The following is a 20,426-nucleotide window of genomic DNA, read 5'->3' as shown; positions in this document are numbered from 1 at the left end:
GAAAATGTTGGGGTGACGTCACTGTAAGAATTTCGGGTCACTTACGGACAAGGGTGTAGCCATGGTTTAGACATTGGGTGGGTCCAAATACCCTCCCCTATAATTTTTGTTTTTGTTAAGTGCATTGCCTACAATTCTATGTTTATATATGAAAATTCGCACATTTAGAACATGAGGACTACATTGACTATTTGAATTTGAATCTAAAGGAATAGTGTAATTTCTCAGAGACAGTAACTGCCTGCATGGTGACCACATGTAATTTTATCAGAGAACAGTGACTCATGCTTTTATGAGGCTGCTCGTTTTATTTGCTTACACATTTAGCTCGGTATCAAGTTACTTACTTTTCTGAGAAAAAAAACGCTTATGCTTTGCTGCTGGTCCAGTTTTCTCCGCTTTTTAAGTAACCTCAAATCCTCCATTACTCTACCTCCTCTCCAACAAGTTAACTAACATTACTTTCTTTTAGGGCTGCAACAACGAATCGATTAAATCGATTAAAATCGATTATTAAAAGCGTTGGCAACGAATTTCATTATCGATTCGTTGTGTCGCACGATTATTACGCCACTCAATATGTCGCGGAGATGTTTGAGTATTACAAAAAAAAGTTTAGTTCAGCGCGGAGCGGAGGTAGAGGAAAGGCCATCGGAGAGACGTTGTTGAGTAATGTTGTTCTGAAACACATGGCGGAGGCAGAGAAATCAGTAGACCCAAGTCATCCAAGGTGTGGGAGCATTTCACACTAAATACATCGAAACAGTGTGTTAATTGACCAAGGTGAAGTTAGTTTCATATTCGACATTCGTCTCACATTCGGAAGACACTACTTTGCAGCATCGCGTTAGGGAGCGGGTGAAAACCACCCATTCCATTTTGAAAAATGTAGACATTTATAATATTTTTAGGAATATAAAACCTCAAACAGACACCAGAGTATCTTAACAATGTCTGGTATACTTCCACAGCCTTTACTTTTTCAATGAAGTTTCAAATAAAATAATAGAAAATCACTAATCTTGAAAATAGCTTAATCCTCGCAAATCTTAACGTTTTCAAAAGTTTGTCAAAAAATCTTAAATATACACCAGATTATTCTAATAAAGTCTGGCCTACTTCCACAACCTTTCAATTTTCAATAACGTTTTAAACAAAACTCAAATAAATTGCTCATCTTGGAAAATAGCATTAAATCCACGCTAATATTAATAACATTTTCAAAATGGTGTCCCTGTTTGTGCACATCCTGAAAATTTGTTGCACTGTGAATTTGCACTGTCAGCTCCGTTTTTGAATAAAGGGTTGGAAATTAATGCTTAAAAAAAAAATCTGATTCATCGATTAATCGAAAAAAGAATTGACAGATTAATCGATTATTAAAATAATCGTTAGTTGCAGCCCTACTTTCTTTGCCCTCAACTGACTGACGAAAAAGTGTTAGGTAACCGTGACGACGCAGAACGACGCAAGGTGGATTCAAACGAAATCACACAAGTGTAGGAGGGGGGATTCACACACTTGTTTTTCTTAACAAACGGAAATAAATTGAAAATAAATAAGACATAACAAGAGACCGATCCATTGACAGGGTTCAGAAAAGGAGAACATATATTTGCCATATTTTCTACTGTATATTGGGGGAGACAGATTGGTATTTTCTCAATATTGGGGGGACACGACCCCCCCCCCCCCAAAGAATGCGTGGTTACGCCCTTGCTTACGGAGGATGAGTTAGGAATTACTAACTCCTCTACTACGCTGAGGTGTTTTTAGTGCCTGTCGTGACGGAAACAAGACCAGCACAATTTGTTTAGCTGTTTAGGGGTCTGTAGTGTTTCTTTAACCCTCGTGCTGCCTTCGAGTCACATGACCCAAAGGTTCATAACGAACCATCGTTGTGTTTACCCAATTTTACCCAATACAAAAACAAATAAAAATTATTTTCTTTTAACCATTCCAATGTGGGGGGTCTGAGACAGCCCGACAGTTAAAAGAAAATGCTTCACTTTGTTTTTGTATGAGGTAAATTTGTCGCAATACGACGGTGGGTCACAATGACTTATGGGTCAGAATGACCCGAAGATAACACAAGGGTTAAGCTTTTAAACAGAATGCCTAGTCCCTATAATTACTTATTTACTTAAAAGGGAAAAATAAGTGGTAAATTAAGCTCAATTTAACATCTTATTCAAGGTAAACCTAAACACTTAAAAAATATATATACAGTATATTAAAGTAATTTAATTATGTCTCTAAGCTTGAATCTTAGTTCATATCCTTTTTTGGTTGTTATGATTAACCAGTTTTACCATTCTTGGAATGTTGGAAAAAAACAAGGCAGCTAGATATTAACCTTACACAAAACTACAGTCCCTAACAAGCTAATTCTGACCACCGAGAATGGCATCCGCTTTGAAAATTGATTAGCCTAATCTAGCTATTTTAACTGGTAGCTATATGGTAGTGACTCCTTTACCAATGAAAATGTACAGCACATACTTCACAGCAACTCTTATCACAAACTCCATATTTGATTGTTTGATACTGGGCATTTATTAAAAAACGGTCAATTTATGATGAAAGCAAAAGAGCAGTGATCATACTAGTTAGATAATGCGTGGTTGTAGCTAGGACTGAAACGTGGCAAAACATCAATCTAAATTGGATAGCTGAACAGTTAACGTAGTCTCTGCCAAGATAGCCTACAGCATAGGCCCTACCTTTCACCACAATTAATATTTTTCCTACTTGACAATGTTTCAAGTTAATTAGCTAGTTAGCCAACTAATCGGTTTAATAAGGGGCTAGCAGCTGACTAGCCATCTAGCTAACCCTATTTAACTTGTGTTTGATAATTGCTTTATTTTCATAGCCTTACCTCCAAATGCTTCTTCAAGTTTGAAGTTGAATCTTTTGACGCAGACAGCATGCTTCACCCTAGCTTGCATTGAACTGTTGGGTTTGCCTTTTTCTTCTTTCGAACACAAATAGCGACATGTTTGAAATTTCGTTGTTTTAGGCAGCCATGATCAAAGTTTTAACAACGTCACGGAGAAAATGGCCAATTTAGCAATTACCTTTTTTTAAAGAAAATCGACAATTCCAAAATGTAAAAGTATCGCAAAGTAATCAATATTTTTCAAAAGTATCTGTAATCCTATTTAAAAAAAATTGCAGTAACGTAACGGATTACAGTTACAATTATTTTTTAATCAGATTACAGTAATCCGATTATCCTATTTGTAATCCGTTACTACCCTGCAAACTGGGAAGCACCCAGCTCCAATGCAGAAACACATGATCTTTTCACCATAATAGTTGTCTAACCTACACACGTAAAACAGTATTGAAAGTCCTTCAATTAGTCCTACAACATCATAATACAGAAAACACTAAACTAATACTCTCATTAATGTATCTGCAATAAACTTTTAAATATGGGTGCGATTTATTGGGTAAATTTAAAGTATAGGCTACATATTCCATACCTTCTCTCCCTTGGTGGAGCCCCTTTGGTATTTGTTTACACCTGCTGATGAGTTCATGGTTCAGGTTCGGTGCCTGGAAGGGTAAAAATGTTTAGCAGTGGAGCTGTGTCTTAATCTCCTCAATATGCACTCATGTGAAATAGACAGCGCGCGCTGTTTTCGCCCCCCTCCCCCCTCTCTCTCTCTCTTTCTCTCTTTCTCTCTTTCTCTCTCGTGCAGAAACACAAATACCCCAGTAATTTTCTCCCCATGACACTCACTTCTTTAATCCCCAAATCCTCGCTGGTAATATTATATGTAGTGTGTTGTTATAACGGTGAATCTCACTTGTCGATGTAGCCTAGATGACCGTTGCCTTGAATCCCTATTGCTGAGTGGCTTTTCAAAAAAGTTGATCCTTAACGACAATAACAGGTAAAAGTAGAGTATTAAAAGTCAGAATGGAAAATCAACATCCATCTCATCTGTTTTCTAGCAAAAGAAGCGTCCGGGAAAAGCTTCTCAGCGTGCAACTTGTAAATTAGTTCACACTGGAATTTGCTACTCTAGAATTCGTTTTTGCTAACACATCACAACCAATGTCAGCCACTGCAGATAAAAAAGGGTAGTTGTTGGGGAAGCTGCAGGTGCTATTCCAACAATCAGGTGTCTATACTGTACCAGTTGCCTGTGAGTCCACATAGGCCACAATTTGACTGATTAGCGGATTGAAGAGCATAGCGCAGACAGACAAGACAATGGGGAAGACAATATCATAGCATGTCCTCTTGGATTCCTCCAGGTTTGCCTGTGCCTAATAAACATTAATAATCTGTTCTTGACTTATATTATAGAAAAGGTTAATCCGGGCAACTGCAGAGGGTAAATATTTTTTTCTGCTGTGATGCCTACTGTACTGCATTGGACTGAATAATTTATTGAGAAATGTGGTAAACAATATCCTTAGAGTTTAACCCTGACAATTCTCAGTAGTGAAGTGACATAAAATAAAGAGTAGGTCACATGAGAACCAGAATCCGACTTAAAATGCACAATAGTAATATCACACTTTGGTTTGGTTACTAAATGTCCTTATTATTTATTGTGCAGAAACACAACATCAGGCTCCCCCCTCTCCCCCTCCCCCCTCCCCCCCCCCCCCCCCCCCACAATCTCTCATATCTTTCATGTCAGAGCATGGCCTTGGCCAATGATGTTAGAGAGGAGAAAACATGAAACCCTACTCTACAACTGCTGTTCACGTTGGAACCCTCAACTAGAACTGAACTAGAAATAAATATTATAGGACTGTTACTATTACCTATAAAAGTAACGTTTATTTATACAGGCATACCTATTAGTGACAAGGAATTATATTTAGGAAGCACAGGATCCAAACAACAACAACAAAAAGCAACACTTGATTAGTCACTAATACAAAATTCAGAAGCATATCTTAACCACTTCATATCCAACGACTTACCAGATCAAATTGTAAAGCCAACAAAAGGAAATGGCGAACGAAAAAGTTGATTGATCCAATTACATGTCATACACCAAGAGATTTCTTTGTCCTTTTTGTGTGAATATACTATTTGAGGGATATTCCATTATGCCCCCTGGACTGTACAAAAAAGATCAGATCCGTGCAATTGACAACTACTGGCAGGAGAATGTGGGCTACGGGCAGCAAAGAGTACGATAGGGAGCAAGCCTCTGATGCACATTCAGTCTCGCTTGATAGTCATTTAGTTGAGTTAATTAATTTGTAACACTCCCATATCTGCTTTCACCACTGTTTCCATTAAGGGAAGTGTTATAATTATAGCTCTTCCCCCCAGAGGGAACTGGCTACATGTTCTATGCCTTTTAAGATACTGATGCTTTTCATCTGCTGCTTACTGATCATGGATACAGTGTTACTGCAGTCGGCTAAGATATCAGTAGACTGATATGACAAAGCATCAGCATTCCAAAGTTCCTGTTGTCGATAAAGCTTTTCCTGTCAGAATGCAGTCGAGTGTCCCATAACTGCCAACCACAGTTTCTCCAAGGATGGCCAGTGTGCTATCTCAAGCAATGCTGACTATGCATAGTAGACAATGTCAAAGGAAAGACATTGTATTTTTTACAATACATGCAATTGTTTAAAAAGTGTCACTTATCCATGTACTGTACTATACAACATTGTGGTTATCTAATAATCGACATGTAACTTCACAGCAGTAGCAACCAAGGTATTGGTGGGACTGGATGGTGGGCTTGGATGTCCACTTACCCCTTTGAGAGGAGAGACCCACCCCCCACCCCCCGCCATCGGTACATTCTGCAAGGGTCCTTATTACCATGAAGATCATGTTTCTTATAGTTTGGGTACAAACGTGAATGAGTTATAAAAATGCATTTGATGCATAGATATTTTTACACCGCAATTCCACCTCTGAAAACAGACCTGAAAGCGGCAGTCAAATTTCAGTTGTCTTAAGTAGAATGTAAGAAGTTAACCATGGGGTACCTTAATAATCAAGTTCACTTTGGTTCCAGGCAGATGTTATGTGATGGAGATCTGGATCTTAGGGGTTTTGTGTTGAGCTATTGTTATGCGGACAGATGGAGTATAAAAGTGGGAGTAGAGAGGGGAACAACTGTGCTTGAATTTCATTTAAGTTCAGTGCCTTGTGTTTAATTGCTTTAAACACAGTTGCATATCAAGGAAGCAGCAGGGGTGGAGGTACACTAAAAGCATTTGCCACATAATTGGATAGAATTATCCACACTGCATAAGAACAGACTTCAGAAAGAAGAATGAGACATTAAGAATGCAAACCCATTCATTTTGAACAGAAATTGAATAAGTTATGTTCTTCCATTATAGAAATTAGGAGAACATGGTTGGCTAACACTTACGTAAGCTTTTTCTCTCTCTCTGTTGCGCTTTCTTTCTTTCTTACACACAAACACACACACACATCTAGTGTTAACCACAATGGCCGCGTTTGAAGCGCTCCTAAGAAGCTCTTAGCGCTAAGAAGCTCTTAACGAATCTGGGAAATGCGGCCAATGTGGTTAACAACACAAGTCCATACAGCTATTACAATTGAATCTGTATGTATTCTATGACAGGTTAAATATGGGATTTACAGCTCAGTGACCAGTGCATGAACAAGAGACAAATAATTAAACATCACAAATCTACATCTGTAGGTATAGATTCACATTTTAAAATGATCCCAAAACCAGAATTTTCAGACAGAAGAGTGTGTTAGTGGATATAAAGTGTAACACTGCCACCAAGGGATAATATAGATTAGTATCCCCTGCAGGGATACCACATTGAAGGTAAGGGGCATGCACTGTTATGGAACATAATCAAAGTAATAATCAAAAACAGGATTTTGGTTTCAGTTTTTGTTGCTACCCTGTGTCACTACAGTTATTGATTTTGACTGAGTTTCATTGGTTCATGGAATTCCCAAATGGTCTCTGTTGTCACTGTATTAAAGAGATAGGGGAAGGATACATCACTCTGCTGGTTTTTATTGGTGTTACTCATTGACAAGGGATGTGTGGTACCATATTACAGAGGGACAAAATAAAACCAAACTACTTTAAATTGACACCAACTTGTATTGTGCCATGTTTTATCGTCAAGATAGGAACTTCAAAGAAGCCAGGATATGGCTTTAGTGTGCACTGTTTGTCTTTTCTGTGTATTATTGTGCTACAGGGTTCAGTGTTTTATGTCATGCCATGTTTTGTGAGGGGCTTTGGAAACAACTGCATTCAAACCATTTAAAACGCACAGAAAATCAATTGCTGTCATGGTAGATGTTTTCAGTATTGATAAAGTTCACTGTGGAGCTATCAGTGATTTGCTGGTTACGTCCTTGAGCCAGGAGATGGTCTACTGTACAGTATGGTCTAAAGGAGAGGAATGAGAGATTATATCTGACCTGAACATCAGACCTCCCTCCACACATTCACACACACACACCAACACACACACAGAGGCACAAACACATACACGTACACGCAGATGAACACACACACACTGGAATTTCTCATTAATTTATCACTACAGCAGCACAGTAAGCCATGTGTTTTATGTGGTGAAGTTAGGCTGTGGAAAGCCATTCAAATTGCTCATTTTGGCAGAAAAACTGTAAACACACACACACACACACACATGGTAACACAGGTACATTTGAAGTGCTCTGAACCCAGTTACTCGGTTATTCATCATCAAAGCCCTTGTCTCTGTTTTATTGACAGTGTGAGAAGGATTATTCATCGGTGTGGGGGGGATTCCATGCATTTCTTTGCATCTAGTATATTTAGCAATGGTGCATTGTTTGGTTGGTCTCTTTGAAAAACAGGGGATTTTGGATGTACAGTATATTTCATTGTACCCAACCACACCCCACTTTTATTGTACAATTAATTAATAGTACAATACCTTTACTAGTTTGTGGTTATCACTAGATCAAATACTAAACCAACAGTGCTGTATACAATACATTATTAATAAAACAGCACTGTGGTTTGTTTTGTGCTGTAAATGCAATTTTTGGGGGAAATTCATCTGAGAACTGGCAGAGTAATGCAGGTTCACCTTGTCAGGTGTTCTACACTGTGGTTACAATATGTTCAGTGTGTCTGCTGTATTCGGTTCCATTGTTCTTTATACTTTGCCAGGCAGAAGATACTTGTCTGTTCTATGGAATTGATGATGCTTTCTGTCAGTTTTGGGCCGACAAGATATTTTCACTGGGGCTCATATTTACCATTTCAAAGAGCTCAGAATTTGCAAAAAGAGGATACATTTTTTTGAGAACTTGGAACAGACAATAATCTGCATGCCCTTCTCCCTTTCTGTATTTCTCTCGCTTTCTCTCTCGCTCTCTCGCTTTCTCTCCCCTCCACCCCCCAGCAATATGCCTCCTTTAAACACTGGGTTGGAAAGGATTCACTTAACTATTATATGTCCATCTAATGGCAATTACAGTATGCACAAACCACCTTACCTCAGTATCCGATTGCACTATGTTGACCACTCACGCTGCTTATTCTTATTTTTATATATATTTTATTTTATATTTTAATTGTTGTATTCTTAGATTGTTTAGTTCTTAGAAATAGTTAAACTTTTGTACTTTTACTTACTTTAATATTCGTATAGGTTTAGTGTTTTGCACCTCCCTGCCACAGTAAATTCCGCGTTTGTATAACATACACGTCGAATAAACCGAATTCTGATTCTGATTTCGGATCCTGCCTGGTAAACCTTGGCCATAAGCATAGACATTTCTGTCAATGTCGAAGACATCGAACATCCATAGCAGGTTGATAGTTCCTACCTCATCAAACTTGATGAGGTAGGTGAAGAGATGTGAGGATCTGTTGAAGTTGTAACTTGAACAGATCCCCAAGTTGCAAATAGAGTTCTGGCAATTCCCTAATGGACCTGGACGGCATGGTTTATTCATGAGTCTCGCATTCAGCCTAGTTCTTTGATTTTGGCAGTTTTCACACAGCCAATGTTGGTTCACAGACAGTACCTACCCCATTCCATCAGAGACCCACTTCAAAGTTGAATGAGCACATGAAGGTATGAGTGAACTAGTGAGTGTTTTTGGATAGCTTGAATGTGAGACCCTGGTGAACTCATTCAGTCAGACACCTGTGATCTTAATTTACACTATAAGGCAGCTGGGTTTGTATTGATGCTTTTGTTAGGCTAAATATCAAGTGATATCTTTGACAGAATTATCCAATCACAACAACAATAGTGGATTGTACAGGCTCATCTGTATGCCATCTCTTCATGGATTTGTATTGTTCACTGACCTAAGGTAAATAGATCCACTTTAATCTTACAACCACAATGGGCACTTATACTTTTTTATTTATTGTTAAACTGGGAAACTATAGGATTGCAAGGTTCTGATATTCATTACCTGGACAGTATCAAATTATCAATATTAATTGTTGAAACATACGAGATAGGTAGCTACAGCTTAAAGGGCCTGTACATGTTGACCTAGTAAGTAGTAGTTCAAGTAGTCGACTCATCTACTAGAGACACATGGTCTCATCTCCTCTGATGCAGATTATGTCGTTATTGGAGAATGAAGAAAAGTACATATTTTTTTCTAACAGTGTTACGTGGAACTATCATCTGTGTTTGGGATTTTAATAAGGGTGTGTAAAACTTTCATCCCTTTACTGTAAAGTTGGAGAGTTTTGACCTCTTGCTCAAACCCTAAATCCAACTAACCGGTTTGATTTTGCAGATTGCTTGCCTCCTGAGCATGCCATAGAGAATTGTTGACAGGCTCTTCTCTTCACACGACAGTATCTTAGTTTCAGCACAGATACCTACGACAACCCCACTGTATTGGCACTGTAAGTTATCCTGTCAAAAGGTGATTTTGGATATAAACAACTCATCTGGACCCCTTAAAATCACAGGCAGTAGATAGGCTACTGTACGCTACTTAGAGGAAAGTTTATTACAACAACAAATAAATTGACAAATACTTTAAATGTTACTGACAAACTGGCCAAAAATGTCAACTAATGCCATGTTCAATGTATTTTTTTTCTTACATTCTGGGGGCAATCCACAACAATTATTTTGAGACGTTGTCTTTGACATTTATATTTGACATGCCCATCCAACACAAAGCTTTACTTCACTTCTCTACATGTTGTATGTTTTTCCGTGTAAGCCCTAAGCCACGACTTGGCCAATGCCATGCTGACTGGTTTGTGTGTCTCCAGAATCCATTACTGAACTTGTGCTTGTGAATCTCTTGTATGCACAGACAAAGTAAAACCACTCACCCAGTACATCTTAAAAATAACCAAGAGAACCCAAAGCTGTGTGGACAATTCCTGTGAATTGAGATGGAAAGTTTCATTCTATGCACAGTTCCTGTTACAGCTCTCAGAGGACGCCTTGAAGGCCCCATTTCTGGCATGCCCAACCATAAAACACTTAAGTGTTTAATTGTATTAGGGCCCCATGGAGACTTTTCCCTTTGACTGATAGGTAAAGGGGCACCCTGTGAACTCTTACTAGGAAGCATGGACCGTCACTATTTCTCAGATTTTAGTCTAATTCAGTAAAGGGAGAGTAGAAGATGGATTTAACAGACTAACTGTTTGCAAAATTAAATTGTTTTGCAAAAAACTAAAGGCATGACGATAAAAAGATAGGAAAGGACAGTTCATGATAGTTCATGATTTCATGTGTTGTATTATGTAATAAGCATTGTCATAATTGCCATTGCCTCTCTCAACACGTCCTTATTGCTTAGTTTACACTCACTGTGGACAGGTAGATGCAAAAACTGAAAAAGCATTCAAGTAAGGTAAAAGTGTTGACATCATTTTGAAATTTTCTGTAATCTTACAACCTTGTATTACATAACATCAGTCAGTCATTGTCAATAGCAATGGTATCCATAGTTTTAGCAGAATTATAAACAGATGTCCTCTCATTTTACAAGAAGTTTGTCTACAGTACTGTTAGGATGATGTCAGGTGTCAGGGAGTCAGGTGGCTGAGCGGTTAAAGAATTGGGCTTGTAATCAGAAGGTCGTTGGTGCCAAAATGACGTTGTGTCCCTGGGCAAGGCACTTCACCCTACTTGCCTCAGGGGGGAATGTCCCTGTACTTACTGTAAGTCGCTCTGGATAAGAGCGTCTGCTAAATGACTAAATGTAAATGTAATGTCAGTCGGTGGCCAGAAATATGCATGACAATTAAAAAGAGTTTTGGATTTGGTTTATTTGAACGAGCTCAGAATCATGTAACCAGTTGAAGCAGAGAGTTGTCAGATGAGTGAGGCCGTGGGTTGCAAGAGGCCTTATATAAAATTAATAGACAAGTTCAAATATAGTTTCCACAGAATGTTTCCTTACAGCGCACAGCATGAGGTCAGCAAGTTTGTATACTTAAAAGACTACACCTGACAATATCTTAACTCATTGAAGCCTTTTCCTGCATAGTTTCTCCTCACTGACTCCTGTCAGTCTGAACAAGCGAAGCCTGTATCTATATGTGGACTACAGTGGGCCGCACAGCATGACCTCTTGACCTAAGTAGGAGAGGTCTCTCACACAAAAACTCTGTCTATCAGGTACATAGTTTTTGTCTCTGTATTTCAAGTATTGTTCTGACGGACCAATCCTCAGAGTCCATTGTCAAAAATGTCCATTTGAGTTTTGTCATTTCTGAGTATTGTTGAGATGAGTCAATGACATTGAAAATGAGTCTCCCCTGTACAGAAAAGACAAATGCAGATTTTCTCTGTAAGGGACTTAGTGGGTGGAAATGTATTGTTCTCTGTGTGTGTGTGTGTGTTCCCAGCCTTCAGAGAGATTACCACAACTGGAGTTGGGTTTGTCTGTCAATACTTTGATGAGCTATAAAATAAAAGCTTGGTGTGCTACAAAGACAAAGTGAATTATCGTCCCTCCAGTCCAGTCATTGTGTTGTTTAAATGTTCTCAAATATCATTGCACAAACACAAACAAACTTCATAATTGAAAATAAATGTCCACTTTCCATTCCAGATAGTGTCAACATTCCATACAGACAGACAAACAGATAAATGTAATCATAGATTTCTGAAAAATTGTCTTTGGCTAAATCAGGTTCCATAAAGTACAAATTAAAATGTCAAGTCAAATTGAATTATTCCACTAGGGGAAGTTTGGTTGAATCCAGGTATTAAAAACACATTTAATCCATCATAATTACAACATGAAAGACAGCATACCAGACAAAACACAAAGACAACAATACAATACGGGACAGTGAAATATATTTTCATGTGAAGACTAAAAAGTAACAAATTACTGAGAGCAAAACATGCTTACTGCAATCATTTGTGCCAAGTCAGCCTGCTAAATGAAATGCAAACAAAAGTATTACAATGTGTTTATCCTATGAGTTGGAATTCTATACATTTATTTTAGATTACATACGAAGTAGAAGTACGTGATTTTACGTTTTACGTTTAGTTTTACGTGAAGGCAGAAGTTCAAACTCTTACTGCAGGGGGTGGCCAGTACCATTACAGTAATATGTAAAGGTCAAACAGATGGGCTTTGTTTACCTCAATTTTCACCTAAACTTTGTTGGCCACTGTCAAGCCTATTTGTTATTTAAGACATGAGACTGATGAAGAAAAGCTCTGTCTGTCTCTTCAGGAATGGTGTGACTATTCAGTTGGATTGTGGGTTTATAAGTATTAACCATCTGCAGATTGGAGAGACAGTTTAACAAACACCTCAAAGTGAAAAAGTACTAGTTCAGACACACAAAGTATGTCTGGGGCATGAAGGTCAGAAGACAGAATTGATTGTACATTTAGTCATTTACATTTAGTCATTTAGCAGACACTCTTATCCATTGTAGATAGGAAAAAACGAAGATAGTTATTCAATCAGGCAGATATTGCATCAATGACCTGTGACTGCCATTAGAACATGTAGGTTAACAATTTAGGTTACAGTAGGAACAAGGATATTTTAATTAATGATAGGCCAGAATTTACGAACAGATGAGAAGCCAATAGCTGATCTACTGATTGGAAATCCCACTTCTTCCACAAGATGTATACAGTGGAAGGTAAGCATTGGTCTGACACTGCTAGTGGCTCTTCTAGGAGGCAGAGAAAGAGGTGGTTGCCCACCTGGCTTGCAGTGAGAGGAAGCAAGGCTCCAGCTTCTCTATAGACCCAATTTGAGTCCCTGGGTCTGTGCTCACTCTCAGCATGGATCTTCAGTCCTCATTACCGAGGGAGGTATCAGAGTAGATTGGCTGGATACATTTCTTCAGAGGAACCTTGGAAACTATTATGGGCCATAGGAAATTCAATGGGAAGGAAATACCGTGCAGAGTTGAAAAGAATATAACACACCAATTTCAACGTAAAGTTGCATGAGGGTCAGAATCAGAAGATCAGAATGTCTGTTTGGATCATTTTCACAGTCTCATTTTACAGTTATCTTACCCTGGTAGGTGTGTGTCTGTGTGTGTATGTGTGTGTGCGTTTGTGTGTGTCTGTGTTTGTAGGAGTCCAAGGTGTTGAGGAGGAGATGGGACTGGCCCTGGAACCAGTGTGAAGTAAGAGCAATATGATACCAGACTAGAGAGGGTACAATTTCTGGGGAAATTGTAGGGTGTGCTTGCTTGCGTCGGTTGCACAGGGGTCCGTTTTTGAATGACATTTTTACAACTGATATTTCTGTATATTTTATATAAAAATGCATACTTATTATTTATAAAGATGACATAGATTTAAAAGCATTTTTTTTTTGCTGCTCATTTACAACTGAAAATACGAGTGAAGTGTAGAATGAAATAGATGTCTTCTCATTTCCCCTGCAAGAGGCAGCCTCATCGTTGAAACAAAACGAATAAATTGGGCAGACCGGTGTAAAAATTGACCTAATCTCTATGACTTAAACGTCATTTTAAGTTTTTCCCTTCTCATGATATTTTCAGGCATTTAGCCTACTCATTGCATTCATTCATTAATAAAGAACCCCCTTTGAAGATTATTCTACGACGTTACCCGGCAGTAGAAGATGGAATCGCGATTCAAACAGTACCATCTGCTAACTGAAAATATGCCCCCCAAAACGTAAATAAGCTTGACATTTATTTTGTGGAAAATCGCTCATTCATAAAAAGCTCAGTGGTAGCGATCATTGTCAGTAACAACGCAAAATGCGATATAGCCCTGTGTGGAGAAGCTGCCCCGGTAAATTGTACTACTACGGTACAGTACTAGACTACTGCTGTGTTCGTCTTGGTAGCGATTGCGTTGGTTGAATTGGATTTAACGTTCCGTTGTACGGTTTAAGCTTAAATTAATTATTTTCATGAACAGATTGACAACGTTTAGGCTGTGGCAATGAAGTTCAGGTTAGTAGTTAGACTTTTGATTTAAGTAAGGGGAGTGCCGAACATGTTCTGTCGCCGTTTGACTTCCTAAACAGCTGTGTAGTGTAGATGTTTTTGTAGTGTGTCTCACGTAAGCTACAGCGTTGCAGTGAGCTACACTGGTTTGAAACCACAGGTAATGGTAATTTCACCAACAAATCGTCTACTAATGTCAGAATAAACCCTACAACGAAAATGTATATGTGAGGAATGTTTATTTTAACGATTGAAAACAGATAACGCTACATCATAGACCACTGTAGTATGTGTTGCCCGGGCAACACAGGCTAATGTCATGATGCTAATACTTCAGTGAAATAGTAGACTACTGTTTCCGAAAGTAGATGTACTTCCTTAATAATATCAGCTTATACTGTACATTACACATGACAATTGTGTGTCATATCACAAAGTAAAATGAGTAAATAGTTATCACCCTGGCCTCTTTGCTTGTGGCGTTCCTGCAGCTGCCTTGCAGTAAAGCTATAGTTAGCCTAGCTATCCCCCAAGTTAACAGATGCGAAACGAATGTTCTGCTACAGGTAGTCACGCGTGTTTTCGTGACATTAGTGACGTAGTGACGTTAGTAACGTCAGTGACTGTGGCTAGCAAATTAGCCACCGTTAGCTTCACTTTTCACCACAAAAACGCAATTTCTACTTAAACCATGCAACGGAACGTAAATAAAAATACAACCAACGCAATCGCTACCAAGACGAACCTTTTGACACCGCCGTTGTGTATGTAGTCCAAATATTGACTGATCCTTAAGGGGGCGAAAATAAATAACTAGAAACGGCTGTTCCTGCGAAACAGCAGTGAGAATGCTGAAAACCTGAATAGGGATAGCTGACCATGCTGAAAAAGCTGAAAATTGTGAACATTTAGTAGAAAGTTATAAGCTGAAGCTTCAAAGCAACCGAAAGGTATTTTTGAAAGGGGCTGGAGCAGCATTCCAACAATGATTTGAAAGGATTTACCATTACTTTTAAAGGGAGAATAATTTGCACAAAAACCTTAATATTTAAAAAAGTATAAAAGTGATAAAGGAGAAAATACCCGCAAGCTGAAAGCTGAAATTAATTTCAAAAATGTGTGAGTCACACAAAAGAGGCTGTGTGGAATCTGAACTGCATCATCTAACAACGCTAACAGCTAAAATAGCCTACAATGCGGGAGAAGCTGAAAGCTGAACTGTTAAACAGAAGAAGTAGGCTAGCTAGTGGTAACAAGAATATTATCGTTTTAACAGCTGAAATTATAGTTGGGATAGTAATAGCAGTAGCAGATGTAGCCTACCATTGAGTGTGTTTACTCGGCTTTCTTAGTAGGATTCAATGTGTTGATGGAATGAAACATACAGCAGTAGAGCCGATACAGGAAGACACGGCGACACTTTGTTGCAGAAGGATGATGGTGCAAGTTTTGGCCGTGGAGCATACAACGATTAATAAAAATGTCATGTAGACGCGTTTATTGAGTAATCGCATAACTAATTACACATGTAAACGGAGTAATCGTATTATTGGTATAAACCGACAATTGCTAGTAATCGGGTTTCTCATGGTCAAGTAAACGTACCAATCACCTGTGTGAGAGACTGAGTGGTGCGTGTCTGTCGTTACGGTGATGGTCAGCAGAGTGTGCCACTCTGCTGGCTGCTCATTCATAAAAATCAAGAAGGAGCAAACATTTTAATGTATTTCAAACTGTCATAATTCAAAATTGGCTGAATATTTGAAAAAGCTGAATCATTTGGGAATAGCTGAATGTCTTGTGAACATTTTAAAGGTTGAATGGTGTCTCTAGCTGAAAGTATGCTGAAATAGTTACGTTTGAAAGAAGAGGAAGCTTTTTAATGATTTGAAAGGATTTACCATTACTTTTAATGGTAGAATAATTTGCACAAAAACCTTAATGTCTTAAAAAGTATAAAAGTGAGAAATACCAAAAGTCATAGCCAACATCTCCTGAAGGAGCTGAACGTTTTGATACAAAAATTGTAGGAATCGGTGAAAGTATGCAGAACTAGTTAAAGGCCAAAAAACGGCGGAAGAACTAAGAAGTTGATATAATAATAATAATAATAAAGAGAAACAGGAAAACAATAGTGAGAATGCTTAACAGCATTCTCACAATAGAGAGGGTACAATTTCTGGGGAAATTGTAGGGTGTGCTTGCTTGCGTCGGTTGCACAGGGGTCCGTTTTTGAATGAAATTTTTACAACTGATTTATGTATATTTTATATGAAAATGCATACTTATTATTTATAAAGATTAAATAGATTTAAAGGCATTTTTTTTTGCTGCTCATTTACAACTGAAAATACGAGTGAAGTGTAGAATGAAATAGATGTCTTCTCATTTCCCCTGCAAGAGGCAGCCTCATCGTTGAATCAAAACGAATACATTTGGCAGACCGGTGTAAAAATAGACATAATCTCTGACTTAAACGTCATTTTAAGTTTTTCTCTTCTCGTGATATTTTCAGGCATGTAGCCTACTCATTGCATTCATTCATTAATAAAGAACCCCCTTTGAAGATTATTCTACGACGTTACCCGGCAGTAGAAGATGGAATCGCGATTCAGACAGTCCCATCTGCTAACTGAAAATATGCCCCCCAAAACGTAAATAAGCTTGACATTTATTTAGTGGAAAATCGCTCATTCATAAAAAGCTCACTGGTAGCGATCATTGTCAGTAACAACGCAAAATGCGATATAGCCCTGTGTGGAGAAGCTGCCCCGGTAAATTGTACTACTACGGTACAGTACTAGTAGACTACTGCTGTGTTCGTCTTGGTAGCGATTGCGTTGGTTGAATTGGATTTAACGTTCCGTTGTACGGTTTAGGCTGAAATTAATTATTTTCATGAACAGATTGGCAACGTTTAGGCTGTGGCAATGAAGTTCAGGTTAGTAGATAGTAAGTAAGGGGAGTGCCGAACATGTTCTGTCGCCGTTTGACTTCCTAAACAGCTGTAGTGTAGATGTTTTTGTAGTGTGTCTCGCGTAAGCTACAGCGTTGCAGTGAGCTACACTGGTTTGAAACCACAGGTAATGGTAATTTCACCAACAAATCGTTTACTAATGTCAGAATAAATCCTACAACGAAAATGTATTTGTGAGAAATGTTTATTTTAAAGATTGAAAACAGATGCATCATAGACCACTGTAGTATGTGTTGCCCGGGCAACAGAGGCTAATGTCATGATGCTAATGCTTCAGTGAAATAGTAGACTACTGTTTCCGAAAGTAGATGTACTTCCTTAATAATATCAGCTAATATTGTACATTACATTTCATAATTGTGTTTCACATCACAAAGTAAAATGAGTAAATAGTTATCACCCTGGCCTCTTTGCTTGTGGCGTTCCTGCAGCTGCCTTGCAGTAAAGCTATAGTTAGCCTAGCTATCCCCCAAGTTAACAGATGCGAAACAAATGTTCTGCCAAAGGTAGTCACGCGTGTTTTCGTGACGTTAGTGACGCAGTGACGTTAGTAACGTCAGTGACTGTGGCTAGCAAATTAGCCACCGTTAGCTTCACTTTTCGCCACAAAAACTTAACTTAAGCCTAAACCATGCAACAGAACGTAAATTCCAATAGAAGCAACTCAATCGCTACCAAAACGAAACTTTTGACACTTACGTTGTCTATGTAGGCCAAATATTGACTGAGTTTTAGGGGGGCAAAAAGAAATAATAATATATATGTGAGAGAACAAAGGTTGTGCTCTCGCCGAAGGCTTGAGCACACCCAATAATAAATATATATGTGAGAGAACAAAGGTTGTGCTCTCGCCGAAGGCTTGAGCACACCCAATTATCACAGGTAATTTATCAGCTCAACTTAAGCTCTTTCTCTCAGAGACATTAGGAACTATTGTTTCAGTCAGGAGTCTCAGGTAGTATCATAATTTCATTCAAGTTTCAAGTTTTTATTGTCAGGTGCACAGAACAAGATCAGACTGGGCACTGACAAGACCAATACTAACCTAAGACAAGACCTATACTAACCTAAGACAAGTGGGGTACAGTTAGTGCAATAGTGCAATATTGAGTGACTATTGAATATGTAAAGTGACTAGAGAGAAATGTATCAATGTAACAATGTAAAGTGACGAGTGAGAAATGTCCATGCCAAACTTCTTTAGTCTCATCAAGAAGAAGAGGTGTTTCTGGGCCGCTTTGACCACCTTGTCCGTGTGAGCAGACCAGGTGAGGTCATTGCTGATGTTCACCCCGAGGAACCTGAAGCAGCTGACCTTCTCCACTTCGGATCCGTTGATGTGTAGGGGTGCATGCTCCTCCTCCAGCCACCTCCTATAGTCCACAATCATCTCCTTGGTCTTGCTGACGTTGAGAGAGAGGTTATTGTCCTGACACCATGATGTCAGGGTATCAACCTCCTCTCTGTAGGCTGACTCATCACTGCCAGAGATGAGGCCCACAATGGTTGTGTCGTCAGCAAACTTAACAAGGAGGTTGGAACTGTGCGTTGCAAGCACAGTCGTGCGTGAACAAGGAGAACAGGAGAGGGCTGAGCACACAGCCCTGGGGGGTGCCTGTGTTGGTGATCAGTGTGGATGAGGTGCGGTCACCGATTGGCACCACCTGTGGCCTCCCCGTCAGGAAGTTGAGGATCCACTTGCACTTAATTGTCTCTCTCTCTCTCTCTCTCTCTCTCTCTCTCTCTCTCTCTCTCTCTCTCTCTCTGTCTGTCTGTCTGTCTGTCTGTCTGTCTGTCTGTCTCTCTCTGTCTGTCTCTCTCTCTGTCTCGCTCGCTCGCTCGCTCGCTGTTTAGTGTTTTGCACCTCCCTGCCACAGTAAATTCCGTGTTTGTATAACATACATGGCGAATAAACCAAATTCTGATTCTGATCATGAGAGATGTCACTGAAGACCCCTACTAGCTGGTCAGCACAGCCCCTGAGGGCCCTACCTGATATGCCGTCTGGGCCAGGTGCCTTGCGAGGGTTTATCTTTTTGAAGCAGTGCTTCACCTCAGCTACAGTTAGTGTAGGCACACCACTGGCTTGGCCTTCAGGTAGGTCCACTGCAGGGGGGTCACTGTCCCTCTCAAAGCGAGCATAGAAGGCACTCAGCTCGTCTGGCAGTAGGACAGAGGACTGGGTCTCATTTAGCAGCTTTAGTGTAGAAACTTCTCTTGGCTGTGTGGTTCTGCTTTGCAACAGGTATCTGCCAAATAAAGGATCCTAATCTCAGTCTAAAGGCGTGTTATATTGCTGCTTGGGAAGAACCTGATGTCACTCTTCCACACAGAAGATAGCCTTTGGTGTCTGTATTTCACAATACCGGACAATAACACTAATCCTGACCTTCCGTGTCAACATAGCAAGCCTTTATTACAGACTGCCACTGGCGTCATTATAGTCGAGGATACACCCAACTGATAATCCATCACGACATTACTGGCAGAGTTTTTTGATACCCACGGTTCCCCTGACAGATTAGAAAAGACAGAACCGATGGTTGGAGACTGAACAAAGAATTTAGCGTCAGAGTTTCTGGTGTTATATACACTGCCCTGTTAACGTTGGTAAGGATGATTGGATTAGGGGCAGATCTGGGGAGGGGGGACTTACATTTACATTTAGTCATTTAGCAGACGCTCTTATCCAGAGCGACTTACAGTAAGTACAGGGACATTCCCCCCGAAGCAACTAGGGTGAAGTGCCTTGCCCAAGGACACAACGTCAATTGACACGGCCGGGAATCGAACTGGCAACCTTCAGATTACTAGCCCGACTCCCTCACCGCTCAGCCATCTGACTCCCTCAACTTGTGGCCTCTGATAGTACAATGGATCCCAGCTTGGCCCCACAGTTGGCATGGTCTAGAACCTCCCCTGGCTTGGATGAGCGTAATATGGCAGTGACATTGCCAACTGACACATCTCCCCTCGGAGTCTCCCGCCTGAACCAGAGCGCTTGACTGTGTATGTAGCTAAACTGTGTGCAACTCAATCCT

The sequence above is a fragment of the Osmerus mordax genome, chromosome 16, assembly GCF_038355195.1.
Source record: "Osmerus mordax isolate fOsmMor3 chromosome 16, fOsmMor3.pri, whole genome shotgun sequence".
Taxonomy (NCBI): Eukaryota; Metazoa; Chordata; class Actinopteri; order Osmeriformes; family Osmeridae; genus Osmerus; species Osmerus mordax.
Note: the sequence above shows the minus strand (reverse complement) of the source record.